Below are 20,189 nucleotides of genomic sequence, written 5' to 3'. Positions count from 1 at the left end.
GAGACAGCCTTCCCCCTCTCTCCTATTTAACGTTGATTCAGTATTAGAGTTCAAAGGATATTTTATTTTAATGTGATAATGCAAAACGTTTTTGGTAGATCCAACACTCAATACACAGCTTTGGTTAAAAAAATAGGCTTTATGGGTTGACATTGTAAGGTTTGACATTTTTCTTCTGCACTGCAATTAGATTGTTAACTTCAGAGAGGCAGCAGAATCATATTTCATACATCAACATTTAGTCCCCCATGGAGCATTGTATTTTTAGTTCTTTGGATAGAATGTTGCATCTGTAAATAGAATACTGCGAGAGAAGATAAGCAAACTACTGCAGGCTTTTCTTTAAAAAAATGGAGGCGATTAAAGGCGATTTAATTACATTGCTTTAATCAGTGCCCAGAATAACTAACACTTGCTATCATTTGGTCTTCAAATCCAAATCACTTTCAATTAATACCTCCCAAGGTCTGATTTGATGTAACTGGTGCCAAGGAAGCCATTACTAACACAGAGATCTTGTCCTTCACAGAATCTTTTCAGGCTCTGGAAAATACTTCTGGTAACATCTATTCTGATTATATTTTTGATATGAGCACAAGAGTATCAGGATTGAACCTTTTCGTCGGTAATTGTTAAATAGTTGACAATTTGGAAACTGTACTAACTGTATCTTGGATCCCTCACCTGGGCACTAAATAAATATGACGCTGTCTCTTTCCACCAACCCTCAACTCTGACAATCTCCTAGAAAGTAGAGTCACTGAGATCTACAGCAGGCCTTTCAGCCCAACGTGCCCATGCAGCCCAGTTTTCACAATTAAATGAGTCCTCTTTGCCTGCGTTTTCCATATCCCTCCACACCTATCCCATCCATGTAGCTGCCTAAATGTTCCTTAAGTGACGAAACTGCACTCATTTCCACTTGTACCTCTAGCAGCCTGTTCCACCACACTCTGTGTGAAAAGAATTGCCTATCTAGATCTTTTTGGATCTCTCCCCTCAAAAGTAATGAAAGTAACACTGCAATTAAAGCACCAGATCGATCCAGCAGCCTGCAGGCTGAGAAACTGGACTCTCACTCCTCCGTATTGCAAATTTTCGCTTGCTATGCCTTCCTTTATTTGAGGTTTGTGCTAGGGGTGGGGACAGAACAGGGTCAAGACAGGATCTGGGCCAGTCTTAAACTAGCTGTCGGCACTGCCACCCCTGATTAACAGCAGACAGCTCAGTCGGGAGGACACAATGTCAGGTACTCCTCTCATAGGGGAAGTACAGAGTGCGACCCAGCTGAGGACCAGCAGGAACTCAGCAAATTAAGTTTCGAGTGAATTCGCCACACCTCACTAGGCAGAGTCATTTTGTTGAGAACCCAGCTCATTTGGCTGGACAATCTTACAGCAAGGAGATCTCTCATCAACTCTGTACTTTCGACCGGTTGGTCTACTTTCAAAAACGTGACCTCAATATCTAGCAGAAACCCAGAGAGAAATTCACAGCTACAACTCCTCAGATCAAGGACAGCTCTGTTTTTGATTCTAATTGACGGAACCCAGTTCATTTGCTCCCACATTTATACCTGATAAGTGGTTCCATATGCTTGCTTATAGTTACAGACTATTGATGCACAGTTAAAATTACAGACCTGACTCTCAAGCGATGCTTGTGGCTTCCTGACTGTTTTATCTTGAGTTAGTGAGGGGGTTCCACTAAGAAATGTCAGCAAATTAGTTAAGTAGTTCCATTCCTGAGTGGTAACATTGGATCAGCATAATCTTTCTCCTGCTCAGACTTACGTATTGGAGGGAAAGGAACAACACATCATTCGGTGACAAGAAAGATGGAAGAAAAAGAAAGTTAAAGAACCTCAAACTAACATGCAAGAACAGTTTTCTCCTGTTTAAAAAGCTGTCAAAATCACAGCTCGCATTCCTTCACAGTTCAGCTGACATATTGCCCTTTGAAGTTTGCTTCATTAACAGTCTATAGAAATTAAGAAGCCAGGCCGGAAGATGAAAGGCAGTCAGTACACAATGATATCATCCCTCCATTACGCATTGTAGGCGGACAGTGGAATGGTGCCCCTGTCGTGCAAAAATTAAACTGTACTAATTACAATTTCCCCACAGCATGGAGCTCTGAACATTTGGCAAAGAGTGAATTACCTTTCGCACTAATTCAAAACAAAGGTCAAGCTCTCTCTGAAAAAAGATCAAAGCGCGTGTTTGATTCCAAGGATTCCATGAGAGCTGGCTGTCATTACGAGGGACTCTCAGAGTGAAACCAACCTAAAAGATACTTCACCTGAACATTCAGGTTCCACCATGAGTCCTGCATCTGTGGCTTTCAATTTATTGTGTTCTACATCAATGAGAGGAATAATCCAGATTATAACAGATTTTGTACTTCTAAACAAAAAAGGCAATTTGATCCCTTCCCTTCATCTAAAGAGTGAAGTCAAGGTGGGACTACAAGCTCATGTAAACTTAACAAATTCCAATTTTCTTTCAGGGCTACTAAATGATAGAATGAGTTAGAAAGCAACCTTAAAGTCATAAAGTCACACAGTCACACAGCACAGAAACAGACCCTTCGGCTCAACTCATCCATGCTGACCGTGCCAGTCCCACTTGCTGGAGTTTGGCCCATATCCCTCCAAGTCTTTCCTATTTATGTACCTGCCTAAATGCCTTTGAAGTGTTGCAACTACCTGGATCTGGCACCTCTTCTGGCAGAGTCGAGAGAGTGTGGTGCTGGGAAAGCACAGCAGGTCAGGCAGCATCCGAGAAGTAGGAGAATCAACGTTTTGGGCATAAGGCCTTCATCAGGAATGAGGCTTGTGAGCCAAGGGGGTGGGAGCTGGTGGTGGGGGGGGTGAGAGGTAAATGGGAGGGGGGTGGGGGTGGGAAGGTAGCTGAGAATGTGATAAGTGGATGAAGGTGAGGGTGAAGGTCATAGGTTAGAGAGGAGGGTGGAGCAGATAGGTGGGAAGGAAGATGGACAGGTAGGACTGTCCAAGTGGGCAGAGCAGAGTTAAAAGGTTGGATTTGGGATAAAGTGGGGGGGGGGGAGTGGAAATGAGGAAACTGGTGAAATCCACATTAATCCCGTGTGGTTGGAGGGTCCCAAGGTGGAAGGCAGTACATTCCACATATTCTGGACGTACATTCCACAGATGAACCACCCTCTGCATGAAAAAAAATTGTCCCTTGGGGCTTTTAAATCTTTCTCCTCTCACCTTAAAATTATACCCGCTAGTTTTGAACTCTCCTACCCGGGGGAAAAAGAACCTTTGCAATTCACCTTATCGATACCCCTCATGATTTTATAAACTTTGAAGCCTGACTTGGAATCTCACACGGAGGTGATTTGGGAGCCTGTGAAGAGGCAGTTTTTAGTTCAGCTTTTAAAAGCTCTCACTTATCAGGAGACTGCTGACTTAATGCTGCTGATTTCTTGATCTGAGGCACCACTATGTGGCTGATAGAGAAGCTGGCTAATTGTGCAGTGATGAGTGGTGGGGTGAGGACAGAGGTTTCCTGACGTCAACATGCGACATCGCTCGTACTGACAATGTGCGCGTCCAGTGAAAAATAAAGTAGCAATATCCTTTCACTGCAATGAGGGGATCTCTCTAGTAAGTTCGGGCAACATATTCACCAGAGCAGAAAGGTCAAACACCAAAGGACATATGTGTAAAGGAACTGATAGGAGTGAGTTGAGGAAAGGTTTTTATGCCCCTCGTATGTTCCTGATGCTTACTTTAAGAGCAGTGTCCTGTAGGAAATGTGGAATGACATAGCTCCACATTGACCAGAATGAACACAGTGGGCTTGTGGATCACAGATATTCTTTGACTCTATGACGTCCGTGGCATTGTTAAAATGGGCTTTGAATTAAGTCAGATATCTTGCAAGAGGAAACAAGTCATTATGGTTCCCGAAAGGCGTTTGGAGGGCCTGCAGTTTAGCATCTTATCCTGTGGTCTTACCAATCTCTGGCATGCCGTCATTGAGCTGTTCCCAGTTGCACCCAGACAGCTGCCAGGTTACAAATCAATAATGCAAATGGCAGCTGGTCATCTGCCTGCTCCCATTAACTAGAGTTAATACATATCCCGAGGAGGACTAAAGTGCCAACTACACCACAAGGTTACCTTCATTCTTGTGAAGAGTAGCGAGACATTGGCCAGTTAAGATATCAGATAATGGGAAGTCCCTCCCACACAACACACTACCATTTAAAACATTACAGAATAATAAATTTTGTTGACAGTACAATAAATAGCATCACTAATCAACTGGAAACAATCTGAAAAAGATATATGGATGCAGTGGCAAGTATTAAATCCCCAGGAGAGCAAAGGCGAAGCCATGTCATTGCAACGTGGAATAATTTTAGTTGCAGAGTTCGGAGTAATTATGCTGTTGGTGAATACTTTTCATTATTTATTTTGTCTACAGTAGGGAACATGCTTTCCCTGCCTCAATGTGCGACAGCCACAAAGATCGTTTTCAGATGTTCTGCAAAGGAAATTTTTCTTTTCCCCTCGTTGTATTAACTGTCCCAATGGCAGAACCGCACAATTTACACATGGTACATGTTCCTAAAGGAATGCCAGATGTTAATGCTCCACTGCTCACAGCTTCATTTCGGACACGTTAACTCGGCAGCGATGGGTGGCTTGAAGTAAAGCTGGAGCAGATCAAAGGTCAGCTGAGGTAGAAATCAGTGGGTGACATAGTCTCAATCATGTACCTGTCATTCTGTGTTCCAAAGTAGACATTCAACAATCAGTAAGGAGTCATAACTTCTTGTAACCATGAACTCACAACATGATTAAAATTCAAGCCTCCACAATGTTTTTTTTTGCAAACCAAGAACATGCAGGTCAGAATCAGGCCATTTGATTCAACTGACCCACCCTGGCCTCCAGGCCCCATACAAACTTCATCCATCATCAGCTTGACATCCTCATCGGTGTAGTCATGAAGTCATAGAGCATGGAAACAGACCCTTCAGTCCAAACAGTCCATGCCGAACAGAATCCCAAACTAAACTAGTGCCACCTGCCTGTTCCTGGCCATCTCCCTCCAAACCTTTCCTATTCATTTATCTAGAGTCAATAAAGTGGAGCACTGGAAAAGCACAGCAAGTCAAGCAACATCTGAGGAGCAGGAGAGTTGATGTTTCAGGCATACGTTTTCACCACCCGATGAAGGCTCCTGTCCAGAACGTTGACTCTCCTGCTCCTCAGATGCTGCCTAACCTGGTGTGCTTTGTCCAGCTTCACAATTTATCGACTCTGACTCTTCAGCATCTGCAGTCCACACTATCTCTGACTCATGTAGCTATCCAAGTGTCTTCTAAATGTCATAGCGGTCCCCACATCCACCACTTCCTCAGGAAGTTCATTCCGCACAGCGTCTTCTGCTGTTTTCTCTCTCAAACTATCTAGCTTCCTCTTCAATGCATCAAGACCCCCACTGAACATGCTCCTCAAAGTGCAGAGCACCCTCTTTAATTCAGGGGGAAATCAACAACCCTTTGAGATGGCTTCATGAACCATGTGCTGTGGAAAAAGCAAAGGCTTAACGTTTCTTAGGTCCCTATCAATGCTTCTCCTTCCTGCCCTGCTTTGTGGCTGGATATCACAGAGACCGAAACATCTGGTCTACAGCTGCACTATGTAATCTTCCATTGATGTTTAACTCCAAGTTTTCTTTCCCTCTATTTTAAATTCTGAAAAACAGACTACAACTGGAACATGCACTGGACTGAAGGGAATTATTCCACCCAGAAAGCACCACAGATAGAATCTTCATTAATAGATAATTTAGCCAGCAATCAGTTCAACTTTAACATGCTAGTCTTGCAGTTTGGGTTTGTACACTAGACTCAGTATCATCAACACAATTCCATAAAGCAGACCTTGTGCCTCTTATGGATCAGAGTGTGTCTTTTCCAGCCCAATACCCTGGAATTCAGCTACACCAGGATGCAATAGAAATCGCCATTGTTACACAATTACTGGATCTCTAACTGTAAAAAAAACCTGAAGAATAAGCACCCAAATGATTTACAGTACAAACAAGTGAACTGTACGCAGATATTCACAACAATCGAACAGTTCGTTTTTCTCTTTGTATTACCAAAAGGATCAATGATGTTTTCCGTAACTTCAACATGAAACAGTGAGCCTTAAAACTCAATAACTTTGTTACGTGGATACACGTCACCATGGGGGACTGTGATCAGCCTCCTTCATGGGATAGCCTCGACAAACCTGTCATCTGATCCAATCCAAGATGCTTGGCTACATGGTAAGAGGAGCAAGTGAGTTCGCTCACTGTCCTGCTCTACATTCTTTGTCTCCAACCAACACTAACAAAAAAAAATTATCCATCCGTCTCATTTTGCTGTTTGTGGGAGATCAAGGGGTGAAAATTGGTTGCAGCACTTCCTACATTACAATAGCAGTTTCCTGGCTGAAAAGTAAGACTGTGCAATGCATTCTGAAGAATGTTCCTCAGCACATAAGACTACGAGACCCAATCTTGTTCTAAACTGGAGAGATTGGAACAAGGGTCAGGTGGATTTCATTGACTGTGAGATCCTTGATTGGCCCAGGTTAACAGCCCCAGTCAGGGACCCCCGACTGACAGATAGAAGATTCAGAGAATCTCCTTACTCTAGAGACTGGCTCTGAGCTGGCTGTTCAGACCCCATGTACTATACATTTGTATTACATTGCTGAAAAGTGTTTCAGATTACTACCATGAAATGAATTTGTTGGGTTAGCAAAAGGCAGATGAGCATAAATGGATTTTCTCCTACAATGTATATGTTTGCCAATCAACTCAGCCTGCTCATATACACTGTAAATATCATAACCAACTTCATTCCTAATGGAAGGCCAGATGTTATATCAAAAATGCTATGCAGCTAATGGTATTGGAATAATCACACATGTCCAACAGGAACTAATAAAGTCAAAACAGATTTCCTATAAATTCTTTCTTCATTACCTTCAAAATAAGAATGATAATAATTGACTTGACAAAATGAATATTGCTACCACATTTAAATCCCATGTGAATTAAGCAACAGTCAAAGTTCCAGTCATTTATCTTAAATTCTATACATACCACAGAGTTCAAGTGCACTGCTTTACATTGAACTACACCATCGCAAAATTATAACAGAAACAGAATTTTAGCAGAAAGTCTCCAGGTTGCTGCCAGACTTTATTTTGTAATCCTGTAGTTTGACCAGGAATCCTTTGGACAAGTTGTTTCTGCCTTGTGTCAATGCAATGGAGCACAGTATTGTAGAAGATTCCTTTCACACTCAAAACACTGATGCATTATTGACCAAAGCATCGTGTGGATTTGCTGATTATCCCGATTTCATGTAAACTGCTATTCAGTTGGTAGCACTCTCATCTCAGCGTGAGAGAGTTGAGAGTTCAAGGCCCACTCCAGAATCTCATCCACAATATCTGGGCAGACACCTCAGGCCCAATGGGGCGATGCACTGTTGGAGGTGCCATCATTCAGATGTGACATTGCACAGAGTCTCGGCTCTCTGTGACAGAAAAGTTTAATTTAAGAAAGGCGACGCGAGAGCCATGGACATCGCTATTGCTCAGCCCTAGCTGCCCATTGAGAAAGTGGTGGTGAGGTGCTGTCTTGAAGTGCTTCAGTCCATGTGCTGTGGGTAGACCTGCCCATTAGGGAGGAAATTGCAGGATTTTGAGCCAGTAGCGAAGGAACTGCGATATACAGTTGGTTTTGATATAATGCAATAGTTCCCCTCTCATGCGATCTCACGTTATAAGAAAATCACGCAGCAGCTATGCCATTTAAACTACTGGGGATGGAATCACGTTGTAGCCAATACACAGGTAATGAAAGTTTTCATTCTACAAATCATGGTCTAAGTTCTTCAATTGCATTCAAGCCAATTCATATTGAAGAAACACACAGAACCGACTGCACTTCCAAATCAGGATGGTGTGAAACTTGCAGGGGTGGTGTTCCCATGTTTGCATAGAACCCTTGTCAGAGTGGATGAAAGTGGTCGTGGGTTTGTAAGATGCTAAGTGAGGATCTTTGGTGAATTTCTACAGTGTATCTTATAGATAGTACACACTGCTGCTACTGAGTGTCAGTGGTGGAGGGACTGGGTGCTTGTGGATGTAGTGCCAATCAAGCGGGCTGCTTTATCTTGGATGATGTTAAGCTTCTTGAGTGTTGTTGGAGCTGCCCCCATCCAGGCAAGTGGGGAATATTCCATCACACTCCTGACTGGTGCCTTGTAGATGGTGGACAGGCTTTGAGGAGTCAGGAAGTGAGTTACTCGTTTCAGGATTCCTAGCCTCTGACCTGCTCTTAATGATATTACTTCAACAAGAGTAGGGAAATAATCCCCAGTATCTGCACAATCAGATATCCCTCACTTGACAATCACAAGAAAAAAGGATTATTGTTGCTTTGCTAATTGTGGAACGTATCAATGCACAGATTGACTGTGACATGATCCTTCTTATAACAATGATTATGCTGAAAAAAAGCTAAAGTTAGTTAAGTAACTGAGCAAATAGCGATAAATATGTATGATTTGACAACCATGTAGAGGGATAGCTGCAAAATGGCAAAGGCTACAACCCGAATATTTGAAGGTACATTGTGTTTAAGAATGACAGGAAGAATCATAGAATCCCTACAGTGTGGAAGCAGGTCATTCAACCCATCAAGTCCACACCAAATCTCTGAAAAGTATCCCACCCAGACCCAGCCCCCTATCCTGTACATGTAACCCTGCATTTCCTCATGGCTAGTCCACCTAACCTACATATCCCTGAACACAGTGGGCAATTTAGCATGGCCAATTCACCTAACCTCCATATCTTTGGACTGTGGGAGGAAACTAGAGTGCCTGGAGGAAAGCCACACAGACACAGGGAGAATGTGTAAACTCCACACAGACGCAAGGCAAAGGTGAAGGGGTGGCTCTGATTTAAGCGAGGATGGCATTAGCACAATTAACGAGCATAGTTCTGTAAATCAGGAGGTAGACTCAGTTCGGGTAGAGAAATTGTAAAAGGTAAGTAGGAGTAGGTTGTGGGCCGCTTAGAGCAACCACACTATTATTTGGGATGTACAAGAAGACATTATAGGGACTGGTTTGAAAAGTATGGTGAATAACTGAACTTAGAGGTCTAGGTATGCGAATCACAAAATTAGTAAACAGGTAGAGCAGGAAGAGATAAATGGGATGTTTTTTGAGGGCAACAGAACATAAAAGAATGCTTTGCTATAGTTGTACAGCAAATCTGGAATTCGCTGTATGGTTTTGGTATCTTTATTTAAGAGAGGGTATAAATTCATTAGCAGATTGGGAGAGGTTCACTCAAATGGCAGCTGGATTGGAGGGCTTAGTTTATGAGGAAAGGTTGAATATGTTCAGCCTGTATTCATTGAAGTTTCAAAGAATAAAAGATAACCATATGGAAATGCACGGGTTCCTGAGATGTCTCGCAAGAGAGGATGCTGAAAGGATCCCTTTGTGCCAGATATGTGAGTTGGCCATGCTAAATTGCACATAGTGTTAGGGACGTGTAGGTTAGGTGCATTAGTCAGGGGTAAATATAGGATAATAGGGTAGATTAATGCATCTGGGTATGTGTTACTCTTCGGATGGTTGGTATGACCTTGTTGGGCTGACGGGGCTGGTTCCACACTGTAGGGATTCTATGATTCTTTGTAGGACAGGGACGAGGCCTACACGATAGGTTAAAAATAAAGGAACTCTTTTTAAGATAAAGAGGAGGACTTTCTTTAAAATGAGGTTTGCATATCTCTGGATGTCTCTTTCCGAGAGAGAGAGAGAGAGAGAGTGGTGGTAGAGGTGGGGTCATAAAGTATTTTTAAGGAAGAGGTAGACAAATTTGTGATTAACAAGGGAGTCAAAGGTTACAAAAACATAAGTTGCAGGAAAAGCTCAGGAGGTCATGGCAGCATCTGTGAAGAGAAATCAGAGTCAAGATTAGAGTGGCGCTGGAAAAGCACAGCAGGTCAGGCAGCATCCGAGGAGCAGGAAAATCGATGTTTCGGGCAAAAGCTCCAATCTTGACAAAAGCTCCAATCTTGACTCTGATCTCAAGCATCTGCAGTCCTCACTTTCGCCAAGAGAAATCAGAGTTAACGTTTCAAGTTGAGTGACTCTTCCTCAGAACAAAGGTTACCTGGGGTAGATGGAAATGTAGATTTAAAGCCACAATAAGATCAGCCATGATTTTATTGAACAGTTGAACAGAATTAAAGGGGCTGAATGGTCTACTTTTGTTCCTAATTCATACACCCATTTGGATGTAAGCTCCTATGCCATTTGCAGTAAAGACCATAAATGCACATCTGTCATTTTTCTTTTGGAAAGGATTAGAATAATGTAGACGAGCTGCGTCCTATAAATTCACAATTTTTTTTTCACACATCAAAAGCCAAACTTTGAACTTGCCATTTATGGTGGTGATGAAAAACATACAAGTGTCTTTGCATGTTTCTTTAATTAATCGATGTCACTTTCACAAAAATAATTCCAGAAAACCATTCCAAATGTTCCCGTCCAGATGAGAATAGATTTTCCAACTGCGCGCGTTGCATCCATTTGTTTGGAGGCAATGTTATAAACTTTCCCTTCTGTCGTGTATACAAACCTTCTTCATTAAGGGACTCTTAAGTCAAGATGATGAATGTGAAGAGTTTACATTGGCAGATATCAACTCAAAACTGCTGGGAAATGACTGGGAATCTGGAATGCAGATGAGCACATTTTTATTTTGCTTTGTGTTCAGCAGAAAGTTTCTGTTGCTTCTCTCAGCAGCACTCATACTTGGGTTCGCTCTTCCTTCAAGTCAATCTTCACATTTCCCTCAGAACTCCAACCTTTCACACCATGTGCCAACTTTATGATTCTTCAGTGACGCCCCCCACTCGCTCCTTCCCAGAAAATTTGGACTGTTGGCTGAAGGTTGCACTTCTTGGTCATGCCTGTATGAGACAGAACCGGGAGAGTGCACGTGCGGGAGAAAGACAGACAGAGAAAAGAAAGAGAGGAAGGGGGGAAAAAATAGAGAGACACAGAGGGCAAGGTAAAAAAGAGAGACCGAGAGGAAGACAGAAAAGAGCGACATGAAAAGAAAAGAGAATGAGAGATAGAGGGACAGAGAAAAGACATCTCCCTGACATGGTTCAATCCTCCACAATTTAGAGACGACTATTCGTCAAAAATTAAACTGGGCCAGGGACATAAATCCCATGGCTACACAAGCAGACCAGAGGTTGCAAGTTCTGCAGTGACACCAACTCACTTCCCAACTCCCCAGTGTCTGTTTATAAACTACAAGATACAACAGCATGATGCAATAACCTCCACTTGCCTGGATGGTGCAGCTCCAACAATACAGAAGGAACTTGGTACCATCCAGGATAAAAGCAGCTGCCTCACTGACTCCCATCCACTAATTTAACATCCATTTCTTCCACCACTGAGGCGCAGTGGGGACCATGTATAGCATCTACAAGATGCATTGCAACAACTCACTAAAGCGTTTTTTGAGAGAAGCTTAACTGAATGGACTCAAACACAAAGTCTTGGCATAAATGATATCTGACTGAGGACTAACATTGGATTAAGAAAGGTCTTTTCTGGAGAATGAAGAGTTAGGAACGAGTAAATGGTACCTGCATGGAGGAAGAAAGCCTATTACAGTCTGAAATGATTGATTTTACAGCCTTGTGTTTCCAATTGTAGACTCCCAATTGAGTCTGTTTGCAACAGAAGAAGAGCCAACGCGAGGTCAGCTGCTGTCCCCAAGTGGCAACCATTTTGAAAGGGCTCAAAGCATCATGGTAAGTTAAGCCATTGACCTCTCATGTCTCCCTGGCCATTAAGTCAGGAGTCAACCTATAGAAATCCTGAGGCAGCTAAGCTTGTTCAACCTGCAGTCCTGACTGAAAAATGGTGTGCGAATAGAGGATGATGGGAAAGGCTGGAAGCCATTAAAAAAAAAAGTGAAACAACACTTTGCAGGGTTTGTGTAGGGAGGAAAAAAATCCCAGAGAAGATTTGGAAATAAACCAAGTGACACTAGCAACATCCTGCTCATTCTCAAACAGTTCAGCATTGAAAACATGACCTCCAATACCACTGCTTAACTGCAAAGGGACCGTTTTTTAAAATGACACAGTGTATCTTCAGAATAAAAATAATGGCCCTCAGCTTGAGAAATACAGAGCATGCAAAAAAAAACATAGATGAAAGAAATGTAACAAACACACAGCAGGAGTTTTGATAAAATCTAAACCATTTATCATGTCAACAACCTAAACAATTCATTACCAGAACAATTATAATGGACGGAATTAATGAATAGATTGGGACAAACCAGCCCCATTCAAATATCAAGCGTTCACGGTGAGAGAGTTTATCTTAACAATGGACACGTGCTCAATCTCCACTTTTAAATATCTACGAACAGCAGCGAAATAAGATTGTTTTTTGTAAACCTCCGTGCCTGTCTACAGAAAATGACTTATTAAGGAATGATTTGAAGGATGGTTTATTTGTATGTATTTTTGTGTGTGTCACAGGCTTGCTGGTCTACTTAAAGATTCAATGTTCTTTTGTGCAGCAATTCAGCAGGTAAGCAACGTTTTTAGTGAGTATTGAGTCCCATGCTATTGCTGCCACATGTTAGCCATATTCCATTTGGCTGCTGAAGCTCATCTTTGCATTTCAGTCCAAGCATTTTTTTTAAGAAAAAGATGCAATCCTATCTAATCAGCATCCTCAACAAGTCCTTCCCACCATCAGTCAGTGCTATCTCGACCCTATTCCATACAATAATGCCAAAATAGAGACAATAAGAAATGAGTCTCGAAAGACAGCAAAATAACTACTTCGCTCAATGCTAAGAGTGCAGGTTACAGTTCAGCCTTATCCACAGCTTTGACAGCAGGCAGATTCCCAATAGATACCCGTCTCCCTCGGGCCTGGTCAAGCAGAAAGGAGAGCCCAGTGTAAAACCCACTCCAAGCCATCTTTGATGCCCCAAACATTGTGGTTATCTGCAAAAGAATTAATTAAAAGGGAGATTTTCCAAACAGAAATGTGGCAGGTTGGAATATGCTGCCTGATACACTTCCAAAGGTGAATTGGATGTCTACTCAAATCTAACCAACAGGACAGTCAAAGCAGCTAGACTAATTTGGCAGCCCATTGGTCCTACCTGACCCTGGGTGAGGGTCTTCAATTTGTTACAGTTCCAGATGGGATAACTCCAAAGGGTGTGAGGAGACGCCTCAGTTGAATGCAACAATTTATACAGGATCCCTTCCCTCCATGCTACCTTTTCCCAATCTGAGTGCATCGACATTTTTAAAGGAACTAAATTAACCAGGCTTTCTTGAGGTAAAGAATGATGGATTTTATTATCTATTAAATGCCAGGAATGATTAAATGCCACGCATATACAGAGGACAGCGAAGAGGATTACCTCAGATTACAACAGGATCTGGACCAGATGGGCCAATGGGCTGAGAAGTGGCAGATGGAGTTTAATTCAGATAAATGCAAGGTGCTGCATTTTGGGAAAGCAAATCTTAGCAGGACTTATACATTTAATGGTAAGGTCCTAGGGAGTGTTGCTGAACAAAGAGACCTTGGAGTGCAGGTTCATAGTTCCTTGAAAGTGGAGTCGCAGGTAGATAGGATAGTGAAGAAGGCGTTTGGTATGCTTTCCTTTATTGGTCAGAGTATTGAGTACAGGAGTTGGGAGGTCATGTTGCGGCATGTTCAGGACATTGGTTAGGCCACTGTTGGAATATTGCGTGCAATTCTGGTCTCTTTCCTATCAGAAAGATGTTGTGAAACTTGAAAGGGTTCAGAAAAGATTTACAAGGATGTTGCCAGGGTTGGAGGATCTGAGCTACAGGGAGAGGCTGAACAGGTGGGGCTGTTTTCCCTGGAGCGTCAGAGGCTGAGGGGTGACCTTATAGAGGTTTACAAAATGATGAGGGGCATGGATAGGATAAATAGACAAAGTATTTTCCCTGGGGTCAGGGAGTCCAGAACTAGAGGGCATAGGTTTAGGGTGAGAGGGGAAAGATATAAAAGGGACCTAAGGGGCAACTTTTTCACGCAGAGGATGGTGCGTGTATGGAATGAGCTGCCAGAGGAAGCGGTGGAAGCTGGTACAATTGCAACATTTAAGAGGCATTTGGATGGGTATATGAATAGGAAGGGTTTGGAGGGATATGGGCCGGGTGCTGGCAGGTAGGACTGGATTGGGTTGGGATATCTGGTCGGCATGGACGGGTTGGACTGAAGGGTCTGTTTCCATGCTGTACATCTCTATGACTTGGAAATGTGAATTAAGTCAAAAGACAACTTTTTACGGTGGCTCAGTGGTTAGTCCTGCTGCCTCACAGCACCAGGGACCTGGGTTCAATTCTGCCCTCAAGCAACTGTCTGTGTGGAGTCTGCATATTCTCCCCATGTCCAGGTGCTCCGGCTTCCTCCCAGAAGTCCAAAGATGTACAGGTTAGGAGGATTGGCAGTGATAAATTGCCCACAGTGTCCAGGAATGTGCAGGCTAGGTGGCTTAGCCATGGTAAATGCAAGGTTATAGGCATAGGGTAGAGGGGATGGGTCAAGGTGGTGTGCTTTTCAGAATTTTCTGTTGCCACACTGTAAAGATTACATGATTATTGTTTTAAAAAAATCATACAAATCAGTCTCCAAGTTGTGTGAAGAGTAGATGGTGGGGTGTTGCAATCTTGCAGTTGGATGATCCCAGTAATTGATATTGGTAGTGCAGCAGTTGATTGAGATTCCTGGCAGGGAGAGCTAGTCAACAGGATTCTGTTCTGTTCATTTTTAATTATGACTTCACTGGCTTGCATGGCCTCCAGTATTTAAAAAATGTATCCTTACCTGCAGCGTAGGGATTGTCCTTAAGCTGGGACTTTCACATGATATTAGTCCAAATCAGTACATCAGCCCGTTATTGCTCACAAAACCAAATGGTTTTTAACCCAATTTTACACATATTCCCAGTAGGGTAAAGCAGAAACACATCTGAAGCTTAGAATACAATCCCATGTAATGCGTTCCTGCTGGAAGGCATTGTCAACTTTCATCATCTCTGTAGCTACGTGAGATCACAGCCCAGGTTTTAAGAATTGCATCTCTGCTTTTGAAGGGCTGTTGTTCAAAATTCCCTCGGCACCTTTTCAAAAGGTATAATATTCCATGCTTCCTCTCAAAGCTTTGCCAGTCACTAATTTTACATCCACAGACATCTCGTGTCTGTCTATCCTCTTTAAAAATACATGTTGTAATTAAAAGTTCATTGATACATGTCCTTAAGGACTCCACAATGATGAAATGTCTACAGAATACAATGTGCTGAATAGCCTCCTTCCACACTACACAGTTCTATAATTCAATGGTACACACACACACACATGACTATTCATCTCAACTGATCACAAGAATATTTCATATTACCATCATTTATTATAAGGATGCTTTAAACTAGTCATCAATCTGCCTTAATGTTTCTGATATCAAACCCAATGTTTGAGCAAGGCAGCCAACTAACTAGAATGGTTAAATATCTTTAAAAACCAGGAGGGCAAGTTTCTAATCAATTTGCACAGTTGCCATTTCAAGTTTCACCATTTTACAAATTAGCACTCTACTTATAGAACATAAAGTCGTGTGGTCAAAGGTGTAACTTTGACAAATAACTTTAAAGTAACCACTTGCTCCCAAAATTCAAGTTATATGGTTCTGAAGGAGAATCACATTGGACCTGAAACATTAACTCTGTTTCTCTCTCCACAGATGCTGCCAGACCTGCTGAGTTTCGTGAGTAATTTCTGTTTCGTTCTCAAGTTTTTGATAGGAGATTGCACAGTCTCGGAATCACTGGCCCTGCTAAGTAATAATTTCCAACTATTTCAGGGACATTCCTCAAGACTCCAAATGTCCAGATAGTAAAATATATCACTCTGGCTAGTTGAAGGTTCAAAGCAAATGGTTTGCAATGAAAATTGAGGCAAACTCACAATTTGTGGTCAAACAAAAGGACGCAGTGTCCTCAATCTTAACTGCAGCTTGGCTTTCCCCTCCCACACTTTCTGCAATTCCACAGTAAAGAGAGACATGTGTTTCCTCCCAGAGGGCACATTACTAGTGGGATAGGATGGTGGCTCAGTGGTTAGCACTACTGCCTCACAGCGCCAGGGACCTGGGCTCAATTCCAGCCTCAGGTGACTGTCTGTGTAGAGTTTGCATGTTCTCCCTGCGTCTGCGTGGGTTTCGTTCCACAGTCCAAAGATATGCAAGTCAGTTGGATTGGCCAGCGAAACCCCCCATATATTAGGTGCATTAGTCAGAGGGAAACAGGTCTGGTTGGGTCACTCTTCGGAGGGTCAGTGTGGACTGGTTGGGCCGAAGGGCCTGTTTCCATGCTGTAGGGAATCTAATCTGATCTAAATTGCTGTCGTGTCCAGGGATGTATGGGCTAGGTGTGTTTGCCATGGGAAATGGGGTAGGTGGAATGCTTTTTGAATGGTCAGTGTGGGCTGATTGTCCTGCTCCCACATTGTAGAGATTCTAAATCAGTGACTTGGCAGAGATGTGCCTCTGTAATGTTGGATCGATTGCTATGTGACACCATCTTGCCAAACCATGCATTATAAATGTCTTAATTCTGGGTTTGAGACATTTATACTCTCCATAAAAATCTACAGACACTGGATACTGAAGTTTCCAACTTATAAATTCAGCCATAAAATTGAAGCAGCAAAGTTTGTTGCCATTGTTAGACAACAAGCCTGTGAATACTTTAATTTGTGGATGGCCCAAGGTACTCAGTGTCAGGTCCATCCCCCACTCAGTTGGCTCTAGTGTCAGTCACAAAAACAAGAAAGAGGGCAGGTTTCTGCCTCGAAGGTCAGGATTTTCTCTAAGATAGAGAGAATCAGTGGCTGGATTGTCCCAACTGGATAGTTACATCCTGGGGGATGGGGTGAGATTTATTTCTGCTGGTAAAGTAACCCTGACATGCAATGTCCAGTCCAACCTTTGAACCTCAATAATCAAATGTCTTCCCCTCCATGCTACCCCATCCTGTCACACAGCAGAGTGCGGTTTAAAACTGCCGGAGAGGGCAATGTAACATTTTATAATGTTTCAGCAAACCACCTAAAGAAGCCTTAAATGCTGTTTATCTTATTTAGTCAGTTGGCATATTTCAATGAGGAGAAAGTGAGGATTGCAAATGCTGGAAACCAGAGTGTGTAGCTGGAAAAGCACAGCAGGTCAGGCAGCATCCGAGGAACAGGAGAGTCGACGTTTCAGGCATAAGCCTTTCATCAGGAATGTGTCCCATTCCTGATGAAACGTCGACTCTCCTGCTCCTCGGATGCTGCCTGACCGGCTGTGCTTTTCCAGCACCACACTCTCGACACTGACATATTTCAATTGTTAGCAAGAGCCAACGTTTCAGATTTTAATGCAGACAATAACCTTTTAAAGGAAGCAGGAATACAACAAGTGGAGGGCTAGTTGGGAAACATAGGCCTGAAGGTCTTCCTACAAGTGCAATACTACTTTCCTGTATCATTACCTTTATCGCATCCTTATCCTACTTGAGTCGTTGACCCGAATAGAAAATTGCATTTCATCACTTTGAGTTGTAACCCAATATTTCTAGCTATATCTCAAACTAGAAAATGGCATTGTTCTTTTGCTTGGATACATAAAACACGTGACTCCCTCGCTCACCTTTCTAAATGCCATCAATCCTGATTAATTATTCCAGCTCCCCCTTTAACTACAGTTTTCAAACACATTAGGTAATTTTCAGATGCTCATTTTGTTCAATGGATTTTCATAATCCCAGATCCAACTGATTCCCTCGAGCAAAAACAATGGGAATTATACCCAATGTGAAAATAAATACAGCCGTGGACTTGTCCAGCACTCCCACTTTGAGTGTTAAACAAATGAATGGCTATGCTGCAGGCATTAGCTGATTCATCTGCCTTGGGAGGTTTAATTTATGGGCTGTTTGCCTGGGTCCCCCCACTCTGAGAATCTTCTACTCTGCAAATATAGAATTAACCAAGGTCCCAACCATGTGAAAATAATTAATCAATTGAGTCCAATCAACCCAGTCACGCATAATATTAAATAAATAAATGGTCCTGCCAGGGGGCATCAATTGATTTATCAACTTGAGCCGATTTAATATATCTGCGAACTGCACAGTTCCCCTCTCACTCTGTGAGCTGACATGCAATTAATTAATTAAAGACAGTGAGGGCACATGACCCATTGAACAAAATGCAAATAATAATTTTGCCTCGTTAAATGCTGTACTTTTGTCTGGTGTACTTGCACTCCCATCCCCACACAATCTCCAGTCCCTGTGCTGTTTTCTTTGTACACGGTTACCTGTTCTCATTTAAAGCTTAGATTGTGTTACCTGTGCTTTTCTATCATGTTGCTCTCTGTACCTTCTTTCTTTTTCTCTTCCCAGCTTCTAGAATTAACACGTTCTGTTTTTTTTTCCACTCTACTTCTTGCCAGTTTGGAAAATAAGTCCCACGTTTTCATTATGCAGCTTTCATTGAATGTCTCTCAGCATCATTTTCACTTCTCCCCATCTCTTCTGCACCCAACTTCCACTTATCATTTTTATTCTCTAGCTAATGACCCAACTTTACATTTAACGTCACATCCGACTCCCAACTGCTCCAAACTCCACCCCCCAATACTGATTACTTAGCACAGAGAAGGTTTGTTTGAAGGTTTTACCTTTGCTTTGGGTATACTCAATTCCTTCTTAAAGTTACAATTGGGTCTGTTTCCATCATGCTCTCAAGCAGTATATTCCAGATCACAAGTCCAACTTTTTTTTAAAAATGTTTCACGCTGCTGTTGGTTAATCATCTTAAAATTTGTATCCTCTGGTTACCACCTTTCAACCACTGGCAACAATTTCTCCTTATTTACTCTACAAGTGAGGTACCCTATAGGTTGCAAGGTGGCTGGGTGGTTAGCACTTCTGCCTCACAGTGCCAGGGACCTGGGTCTGGTTCCACCTTCGGGTACTGTGTGGAGCTTGTGCATTCTCCCTGCATGTGCGTGTGTTTTCTCCAGGTGCTCCAGTTTCTTCCCACAGTCCAACGATTTGCAGGTTAAGTAGATTGGTTGTGCTAAAATGCCCAGAGTGTCCAGGGATGTGCGGGCGAGGTGGGTTAGCCATGGGAAATGCGGGGTTACAGGAATGGGGTGGATGGGATGCTGTTCATTGGGGCGGTGTGAACTCGTTTCCATAGTGTAGGGATTCTATGAAAGGTTGGACCTGTATCCATTGGAGTTAGAAAGAATGTGAAGTGACCTTGTTAAATCACAAAGACATGGAGGGATTTTGGCAGGATCGAAGTAGATATCTTGTGGGAGAGACTGGAACTAGGGGGACATGAAATTCTCTCACGAGACTGTAGAACGCTCTTCCCCAGGGAGAGTACTGTAGAAAAAGTCATTGAATATTTTTAGTGCAGATGGAGATCAATGTCCTTGTTGGTCAAGAATCTAAGGCCTTTGGGGGTAGATGGGACACTGGAGTTGAGGCCACAATCCCATCAGCCACGAAAGGTAGAACTGGCTCAAGGGTCAAATGGCCATCAGTTACTCCAAATGTGCGTTCATGTGTCATTGCTTGTTATTGGAAGCAGGAATAAGGCAGAAACCCGCAATATGTTCACCCTAATACTCATGACTCTCATAACTTTGCTTTGCACCCCCCTTTTAAAAACTATCACAAATTTCACAATCTGCAGACAAAAGAGGCCACTCAGCCAATCGTGTCTGTGCTGGCCCTTTGATCGAGCTCTCCAATGATTCCCACTGTCCCTGCTGTATTCACTTTGGGTATACTCAATTCTTTCTCAAAAGTTATAATTGGATCTGCTTCCATCACGCTCTCAAGCGGTATATTCCAGATCACAAGTCCAACCTTTTTTTAAAAATGTTTCACACTGTTGTTGGTTAATCACCTTAAAATTTGTATCCTCTGGTTACCAACCTTTCTACCATTGACAACAATT

At 42.6% G+C, this 20,189-nt stretch overlaps 1 protein-coding gene across 2 annotated transcripts in view; it reads right to left on the bottom strand.

The window, feature by feature from the left end:
- Positions 1 to 20,189, bottom strand: part of LOC122560561 (heparan sulfate glucosamine 3-O-sulfotransferase 3B1-like) — a 213,643-nt gene that overhangs the window by 159,240 nt on the left and 34,214 nt on the right. The gene's annotated exons all lie outside the window — the stretch shown is intronic.

This window comes from Chiloscyllium plagiosum, unplaced genomic scaffold (genome assembly GCF_037043375.1).
Source record: "Chiloscyllium plagiosum isolate Xiang-an unplaced genomic scaffold, Cpla_swu_hap1 HiC_scaffold_20, whole genome shotgun sequence".
Lineage (NCBI taxonomy): Eukaryota > Metazoa > Chordata > Chondrichthyes > Orectolobiformes > Hemiscylliidae > Chiloscyllium > Chiloscyllium plagiosum.
Note: the sequence above shows the minus strand (reverse complement) of the source record. Positions and strands in the feature narration are given on the sequence as shown.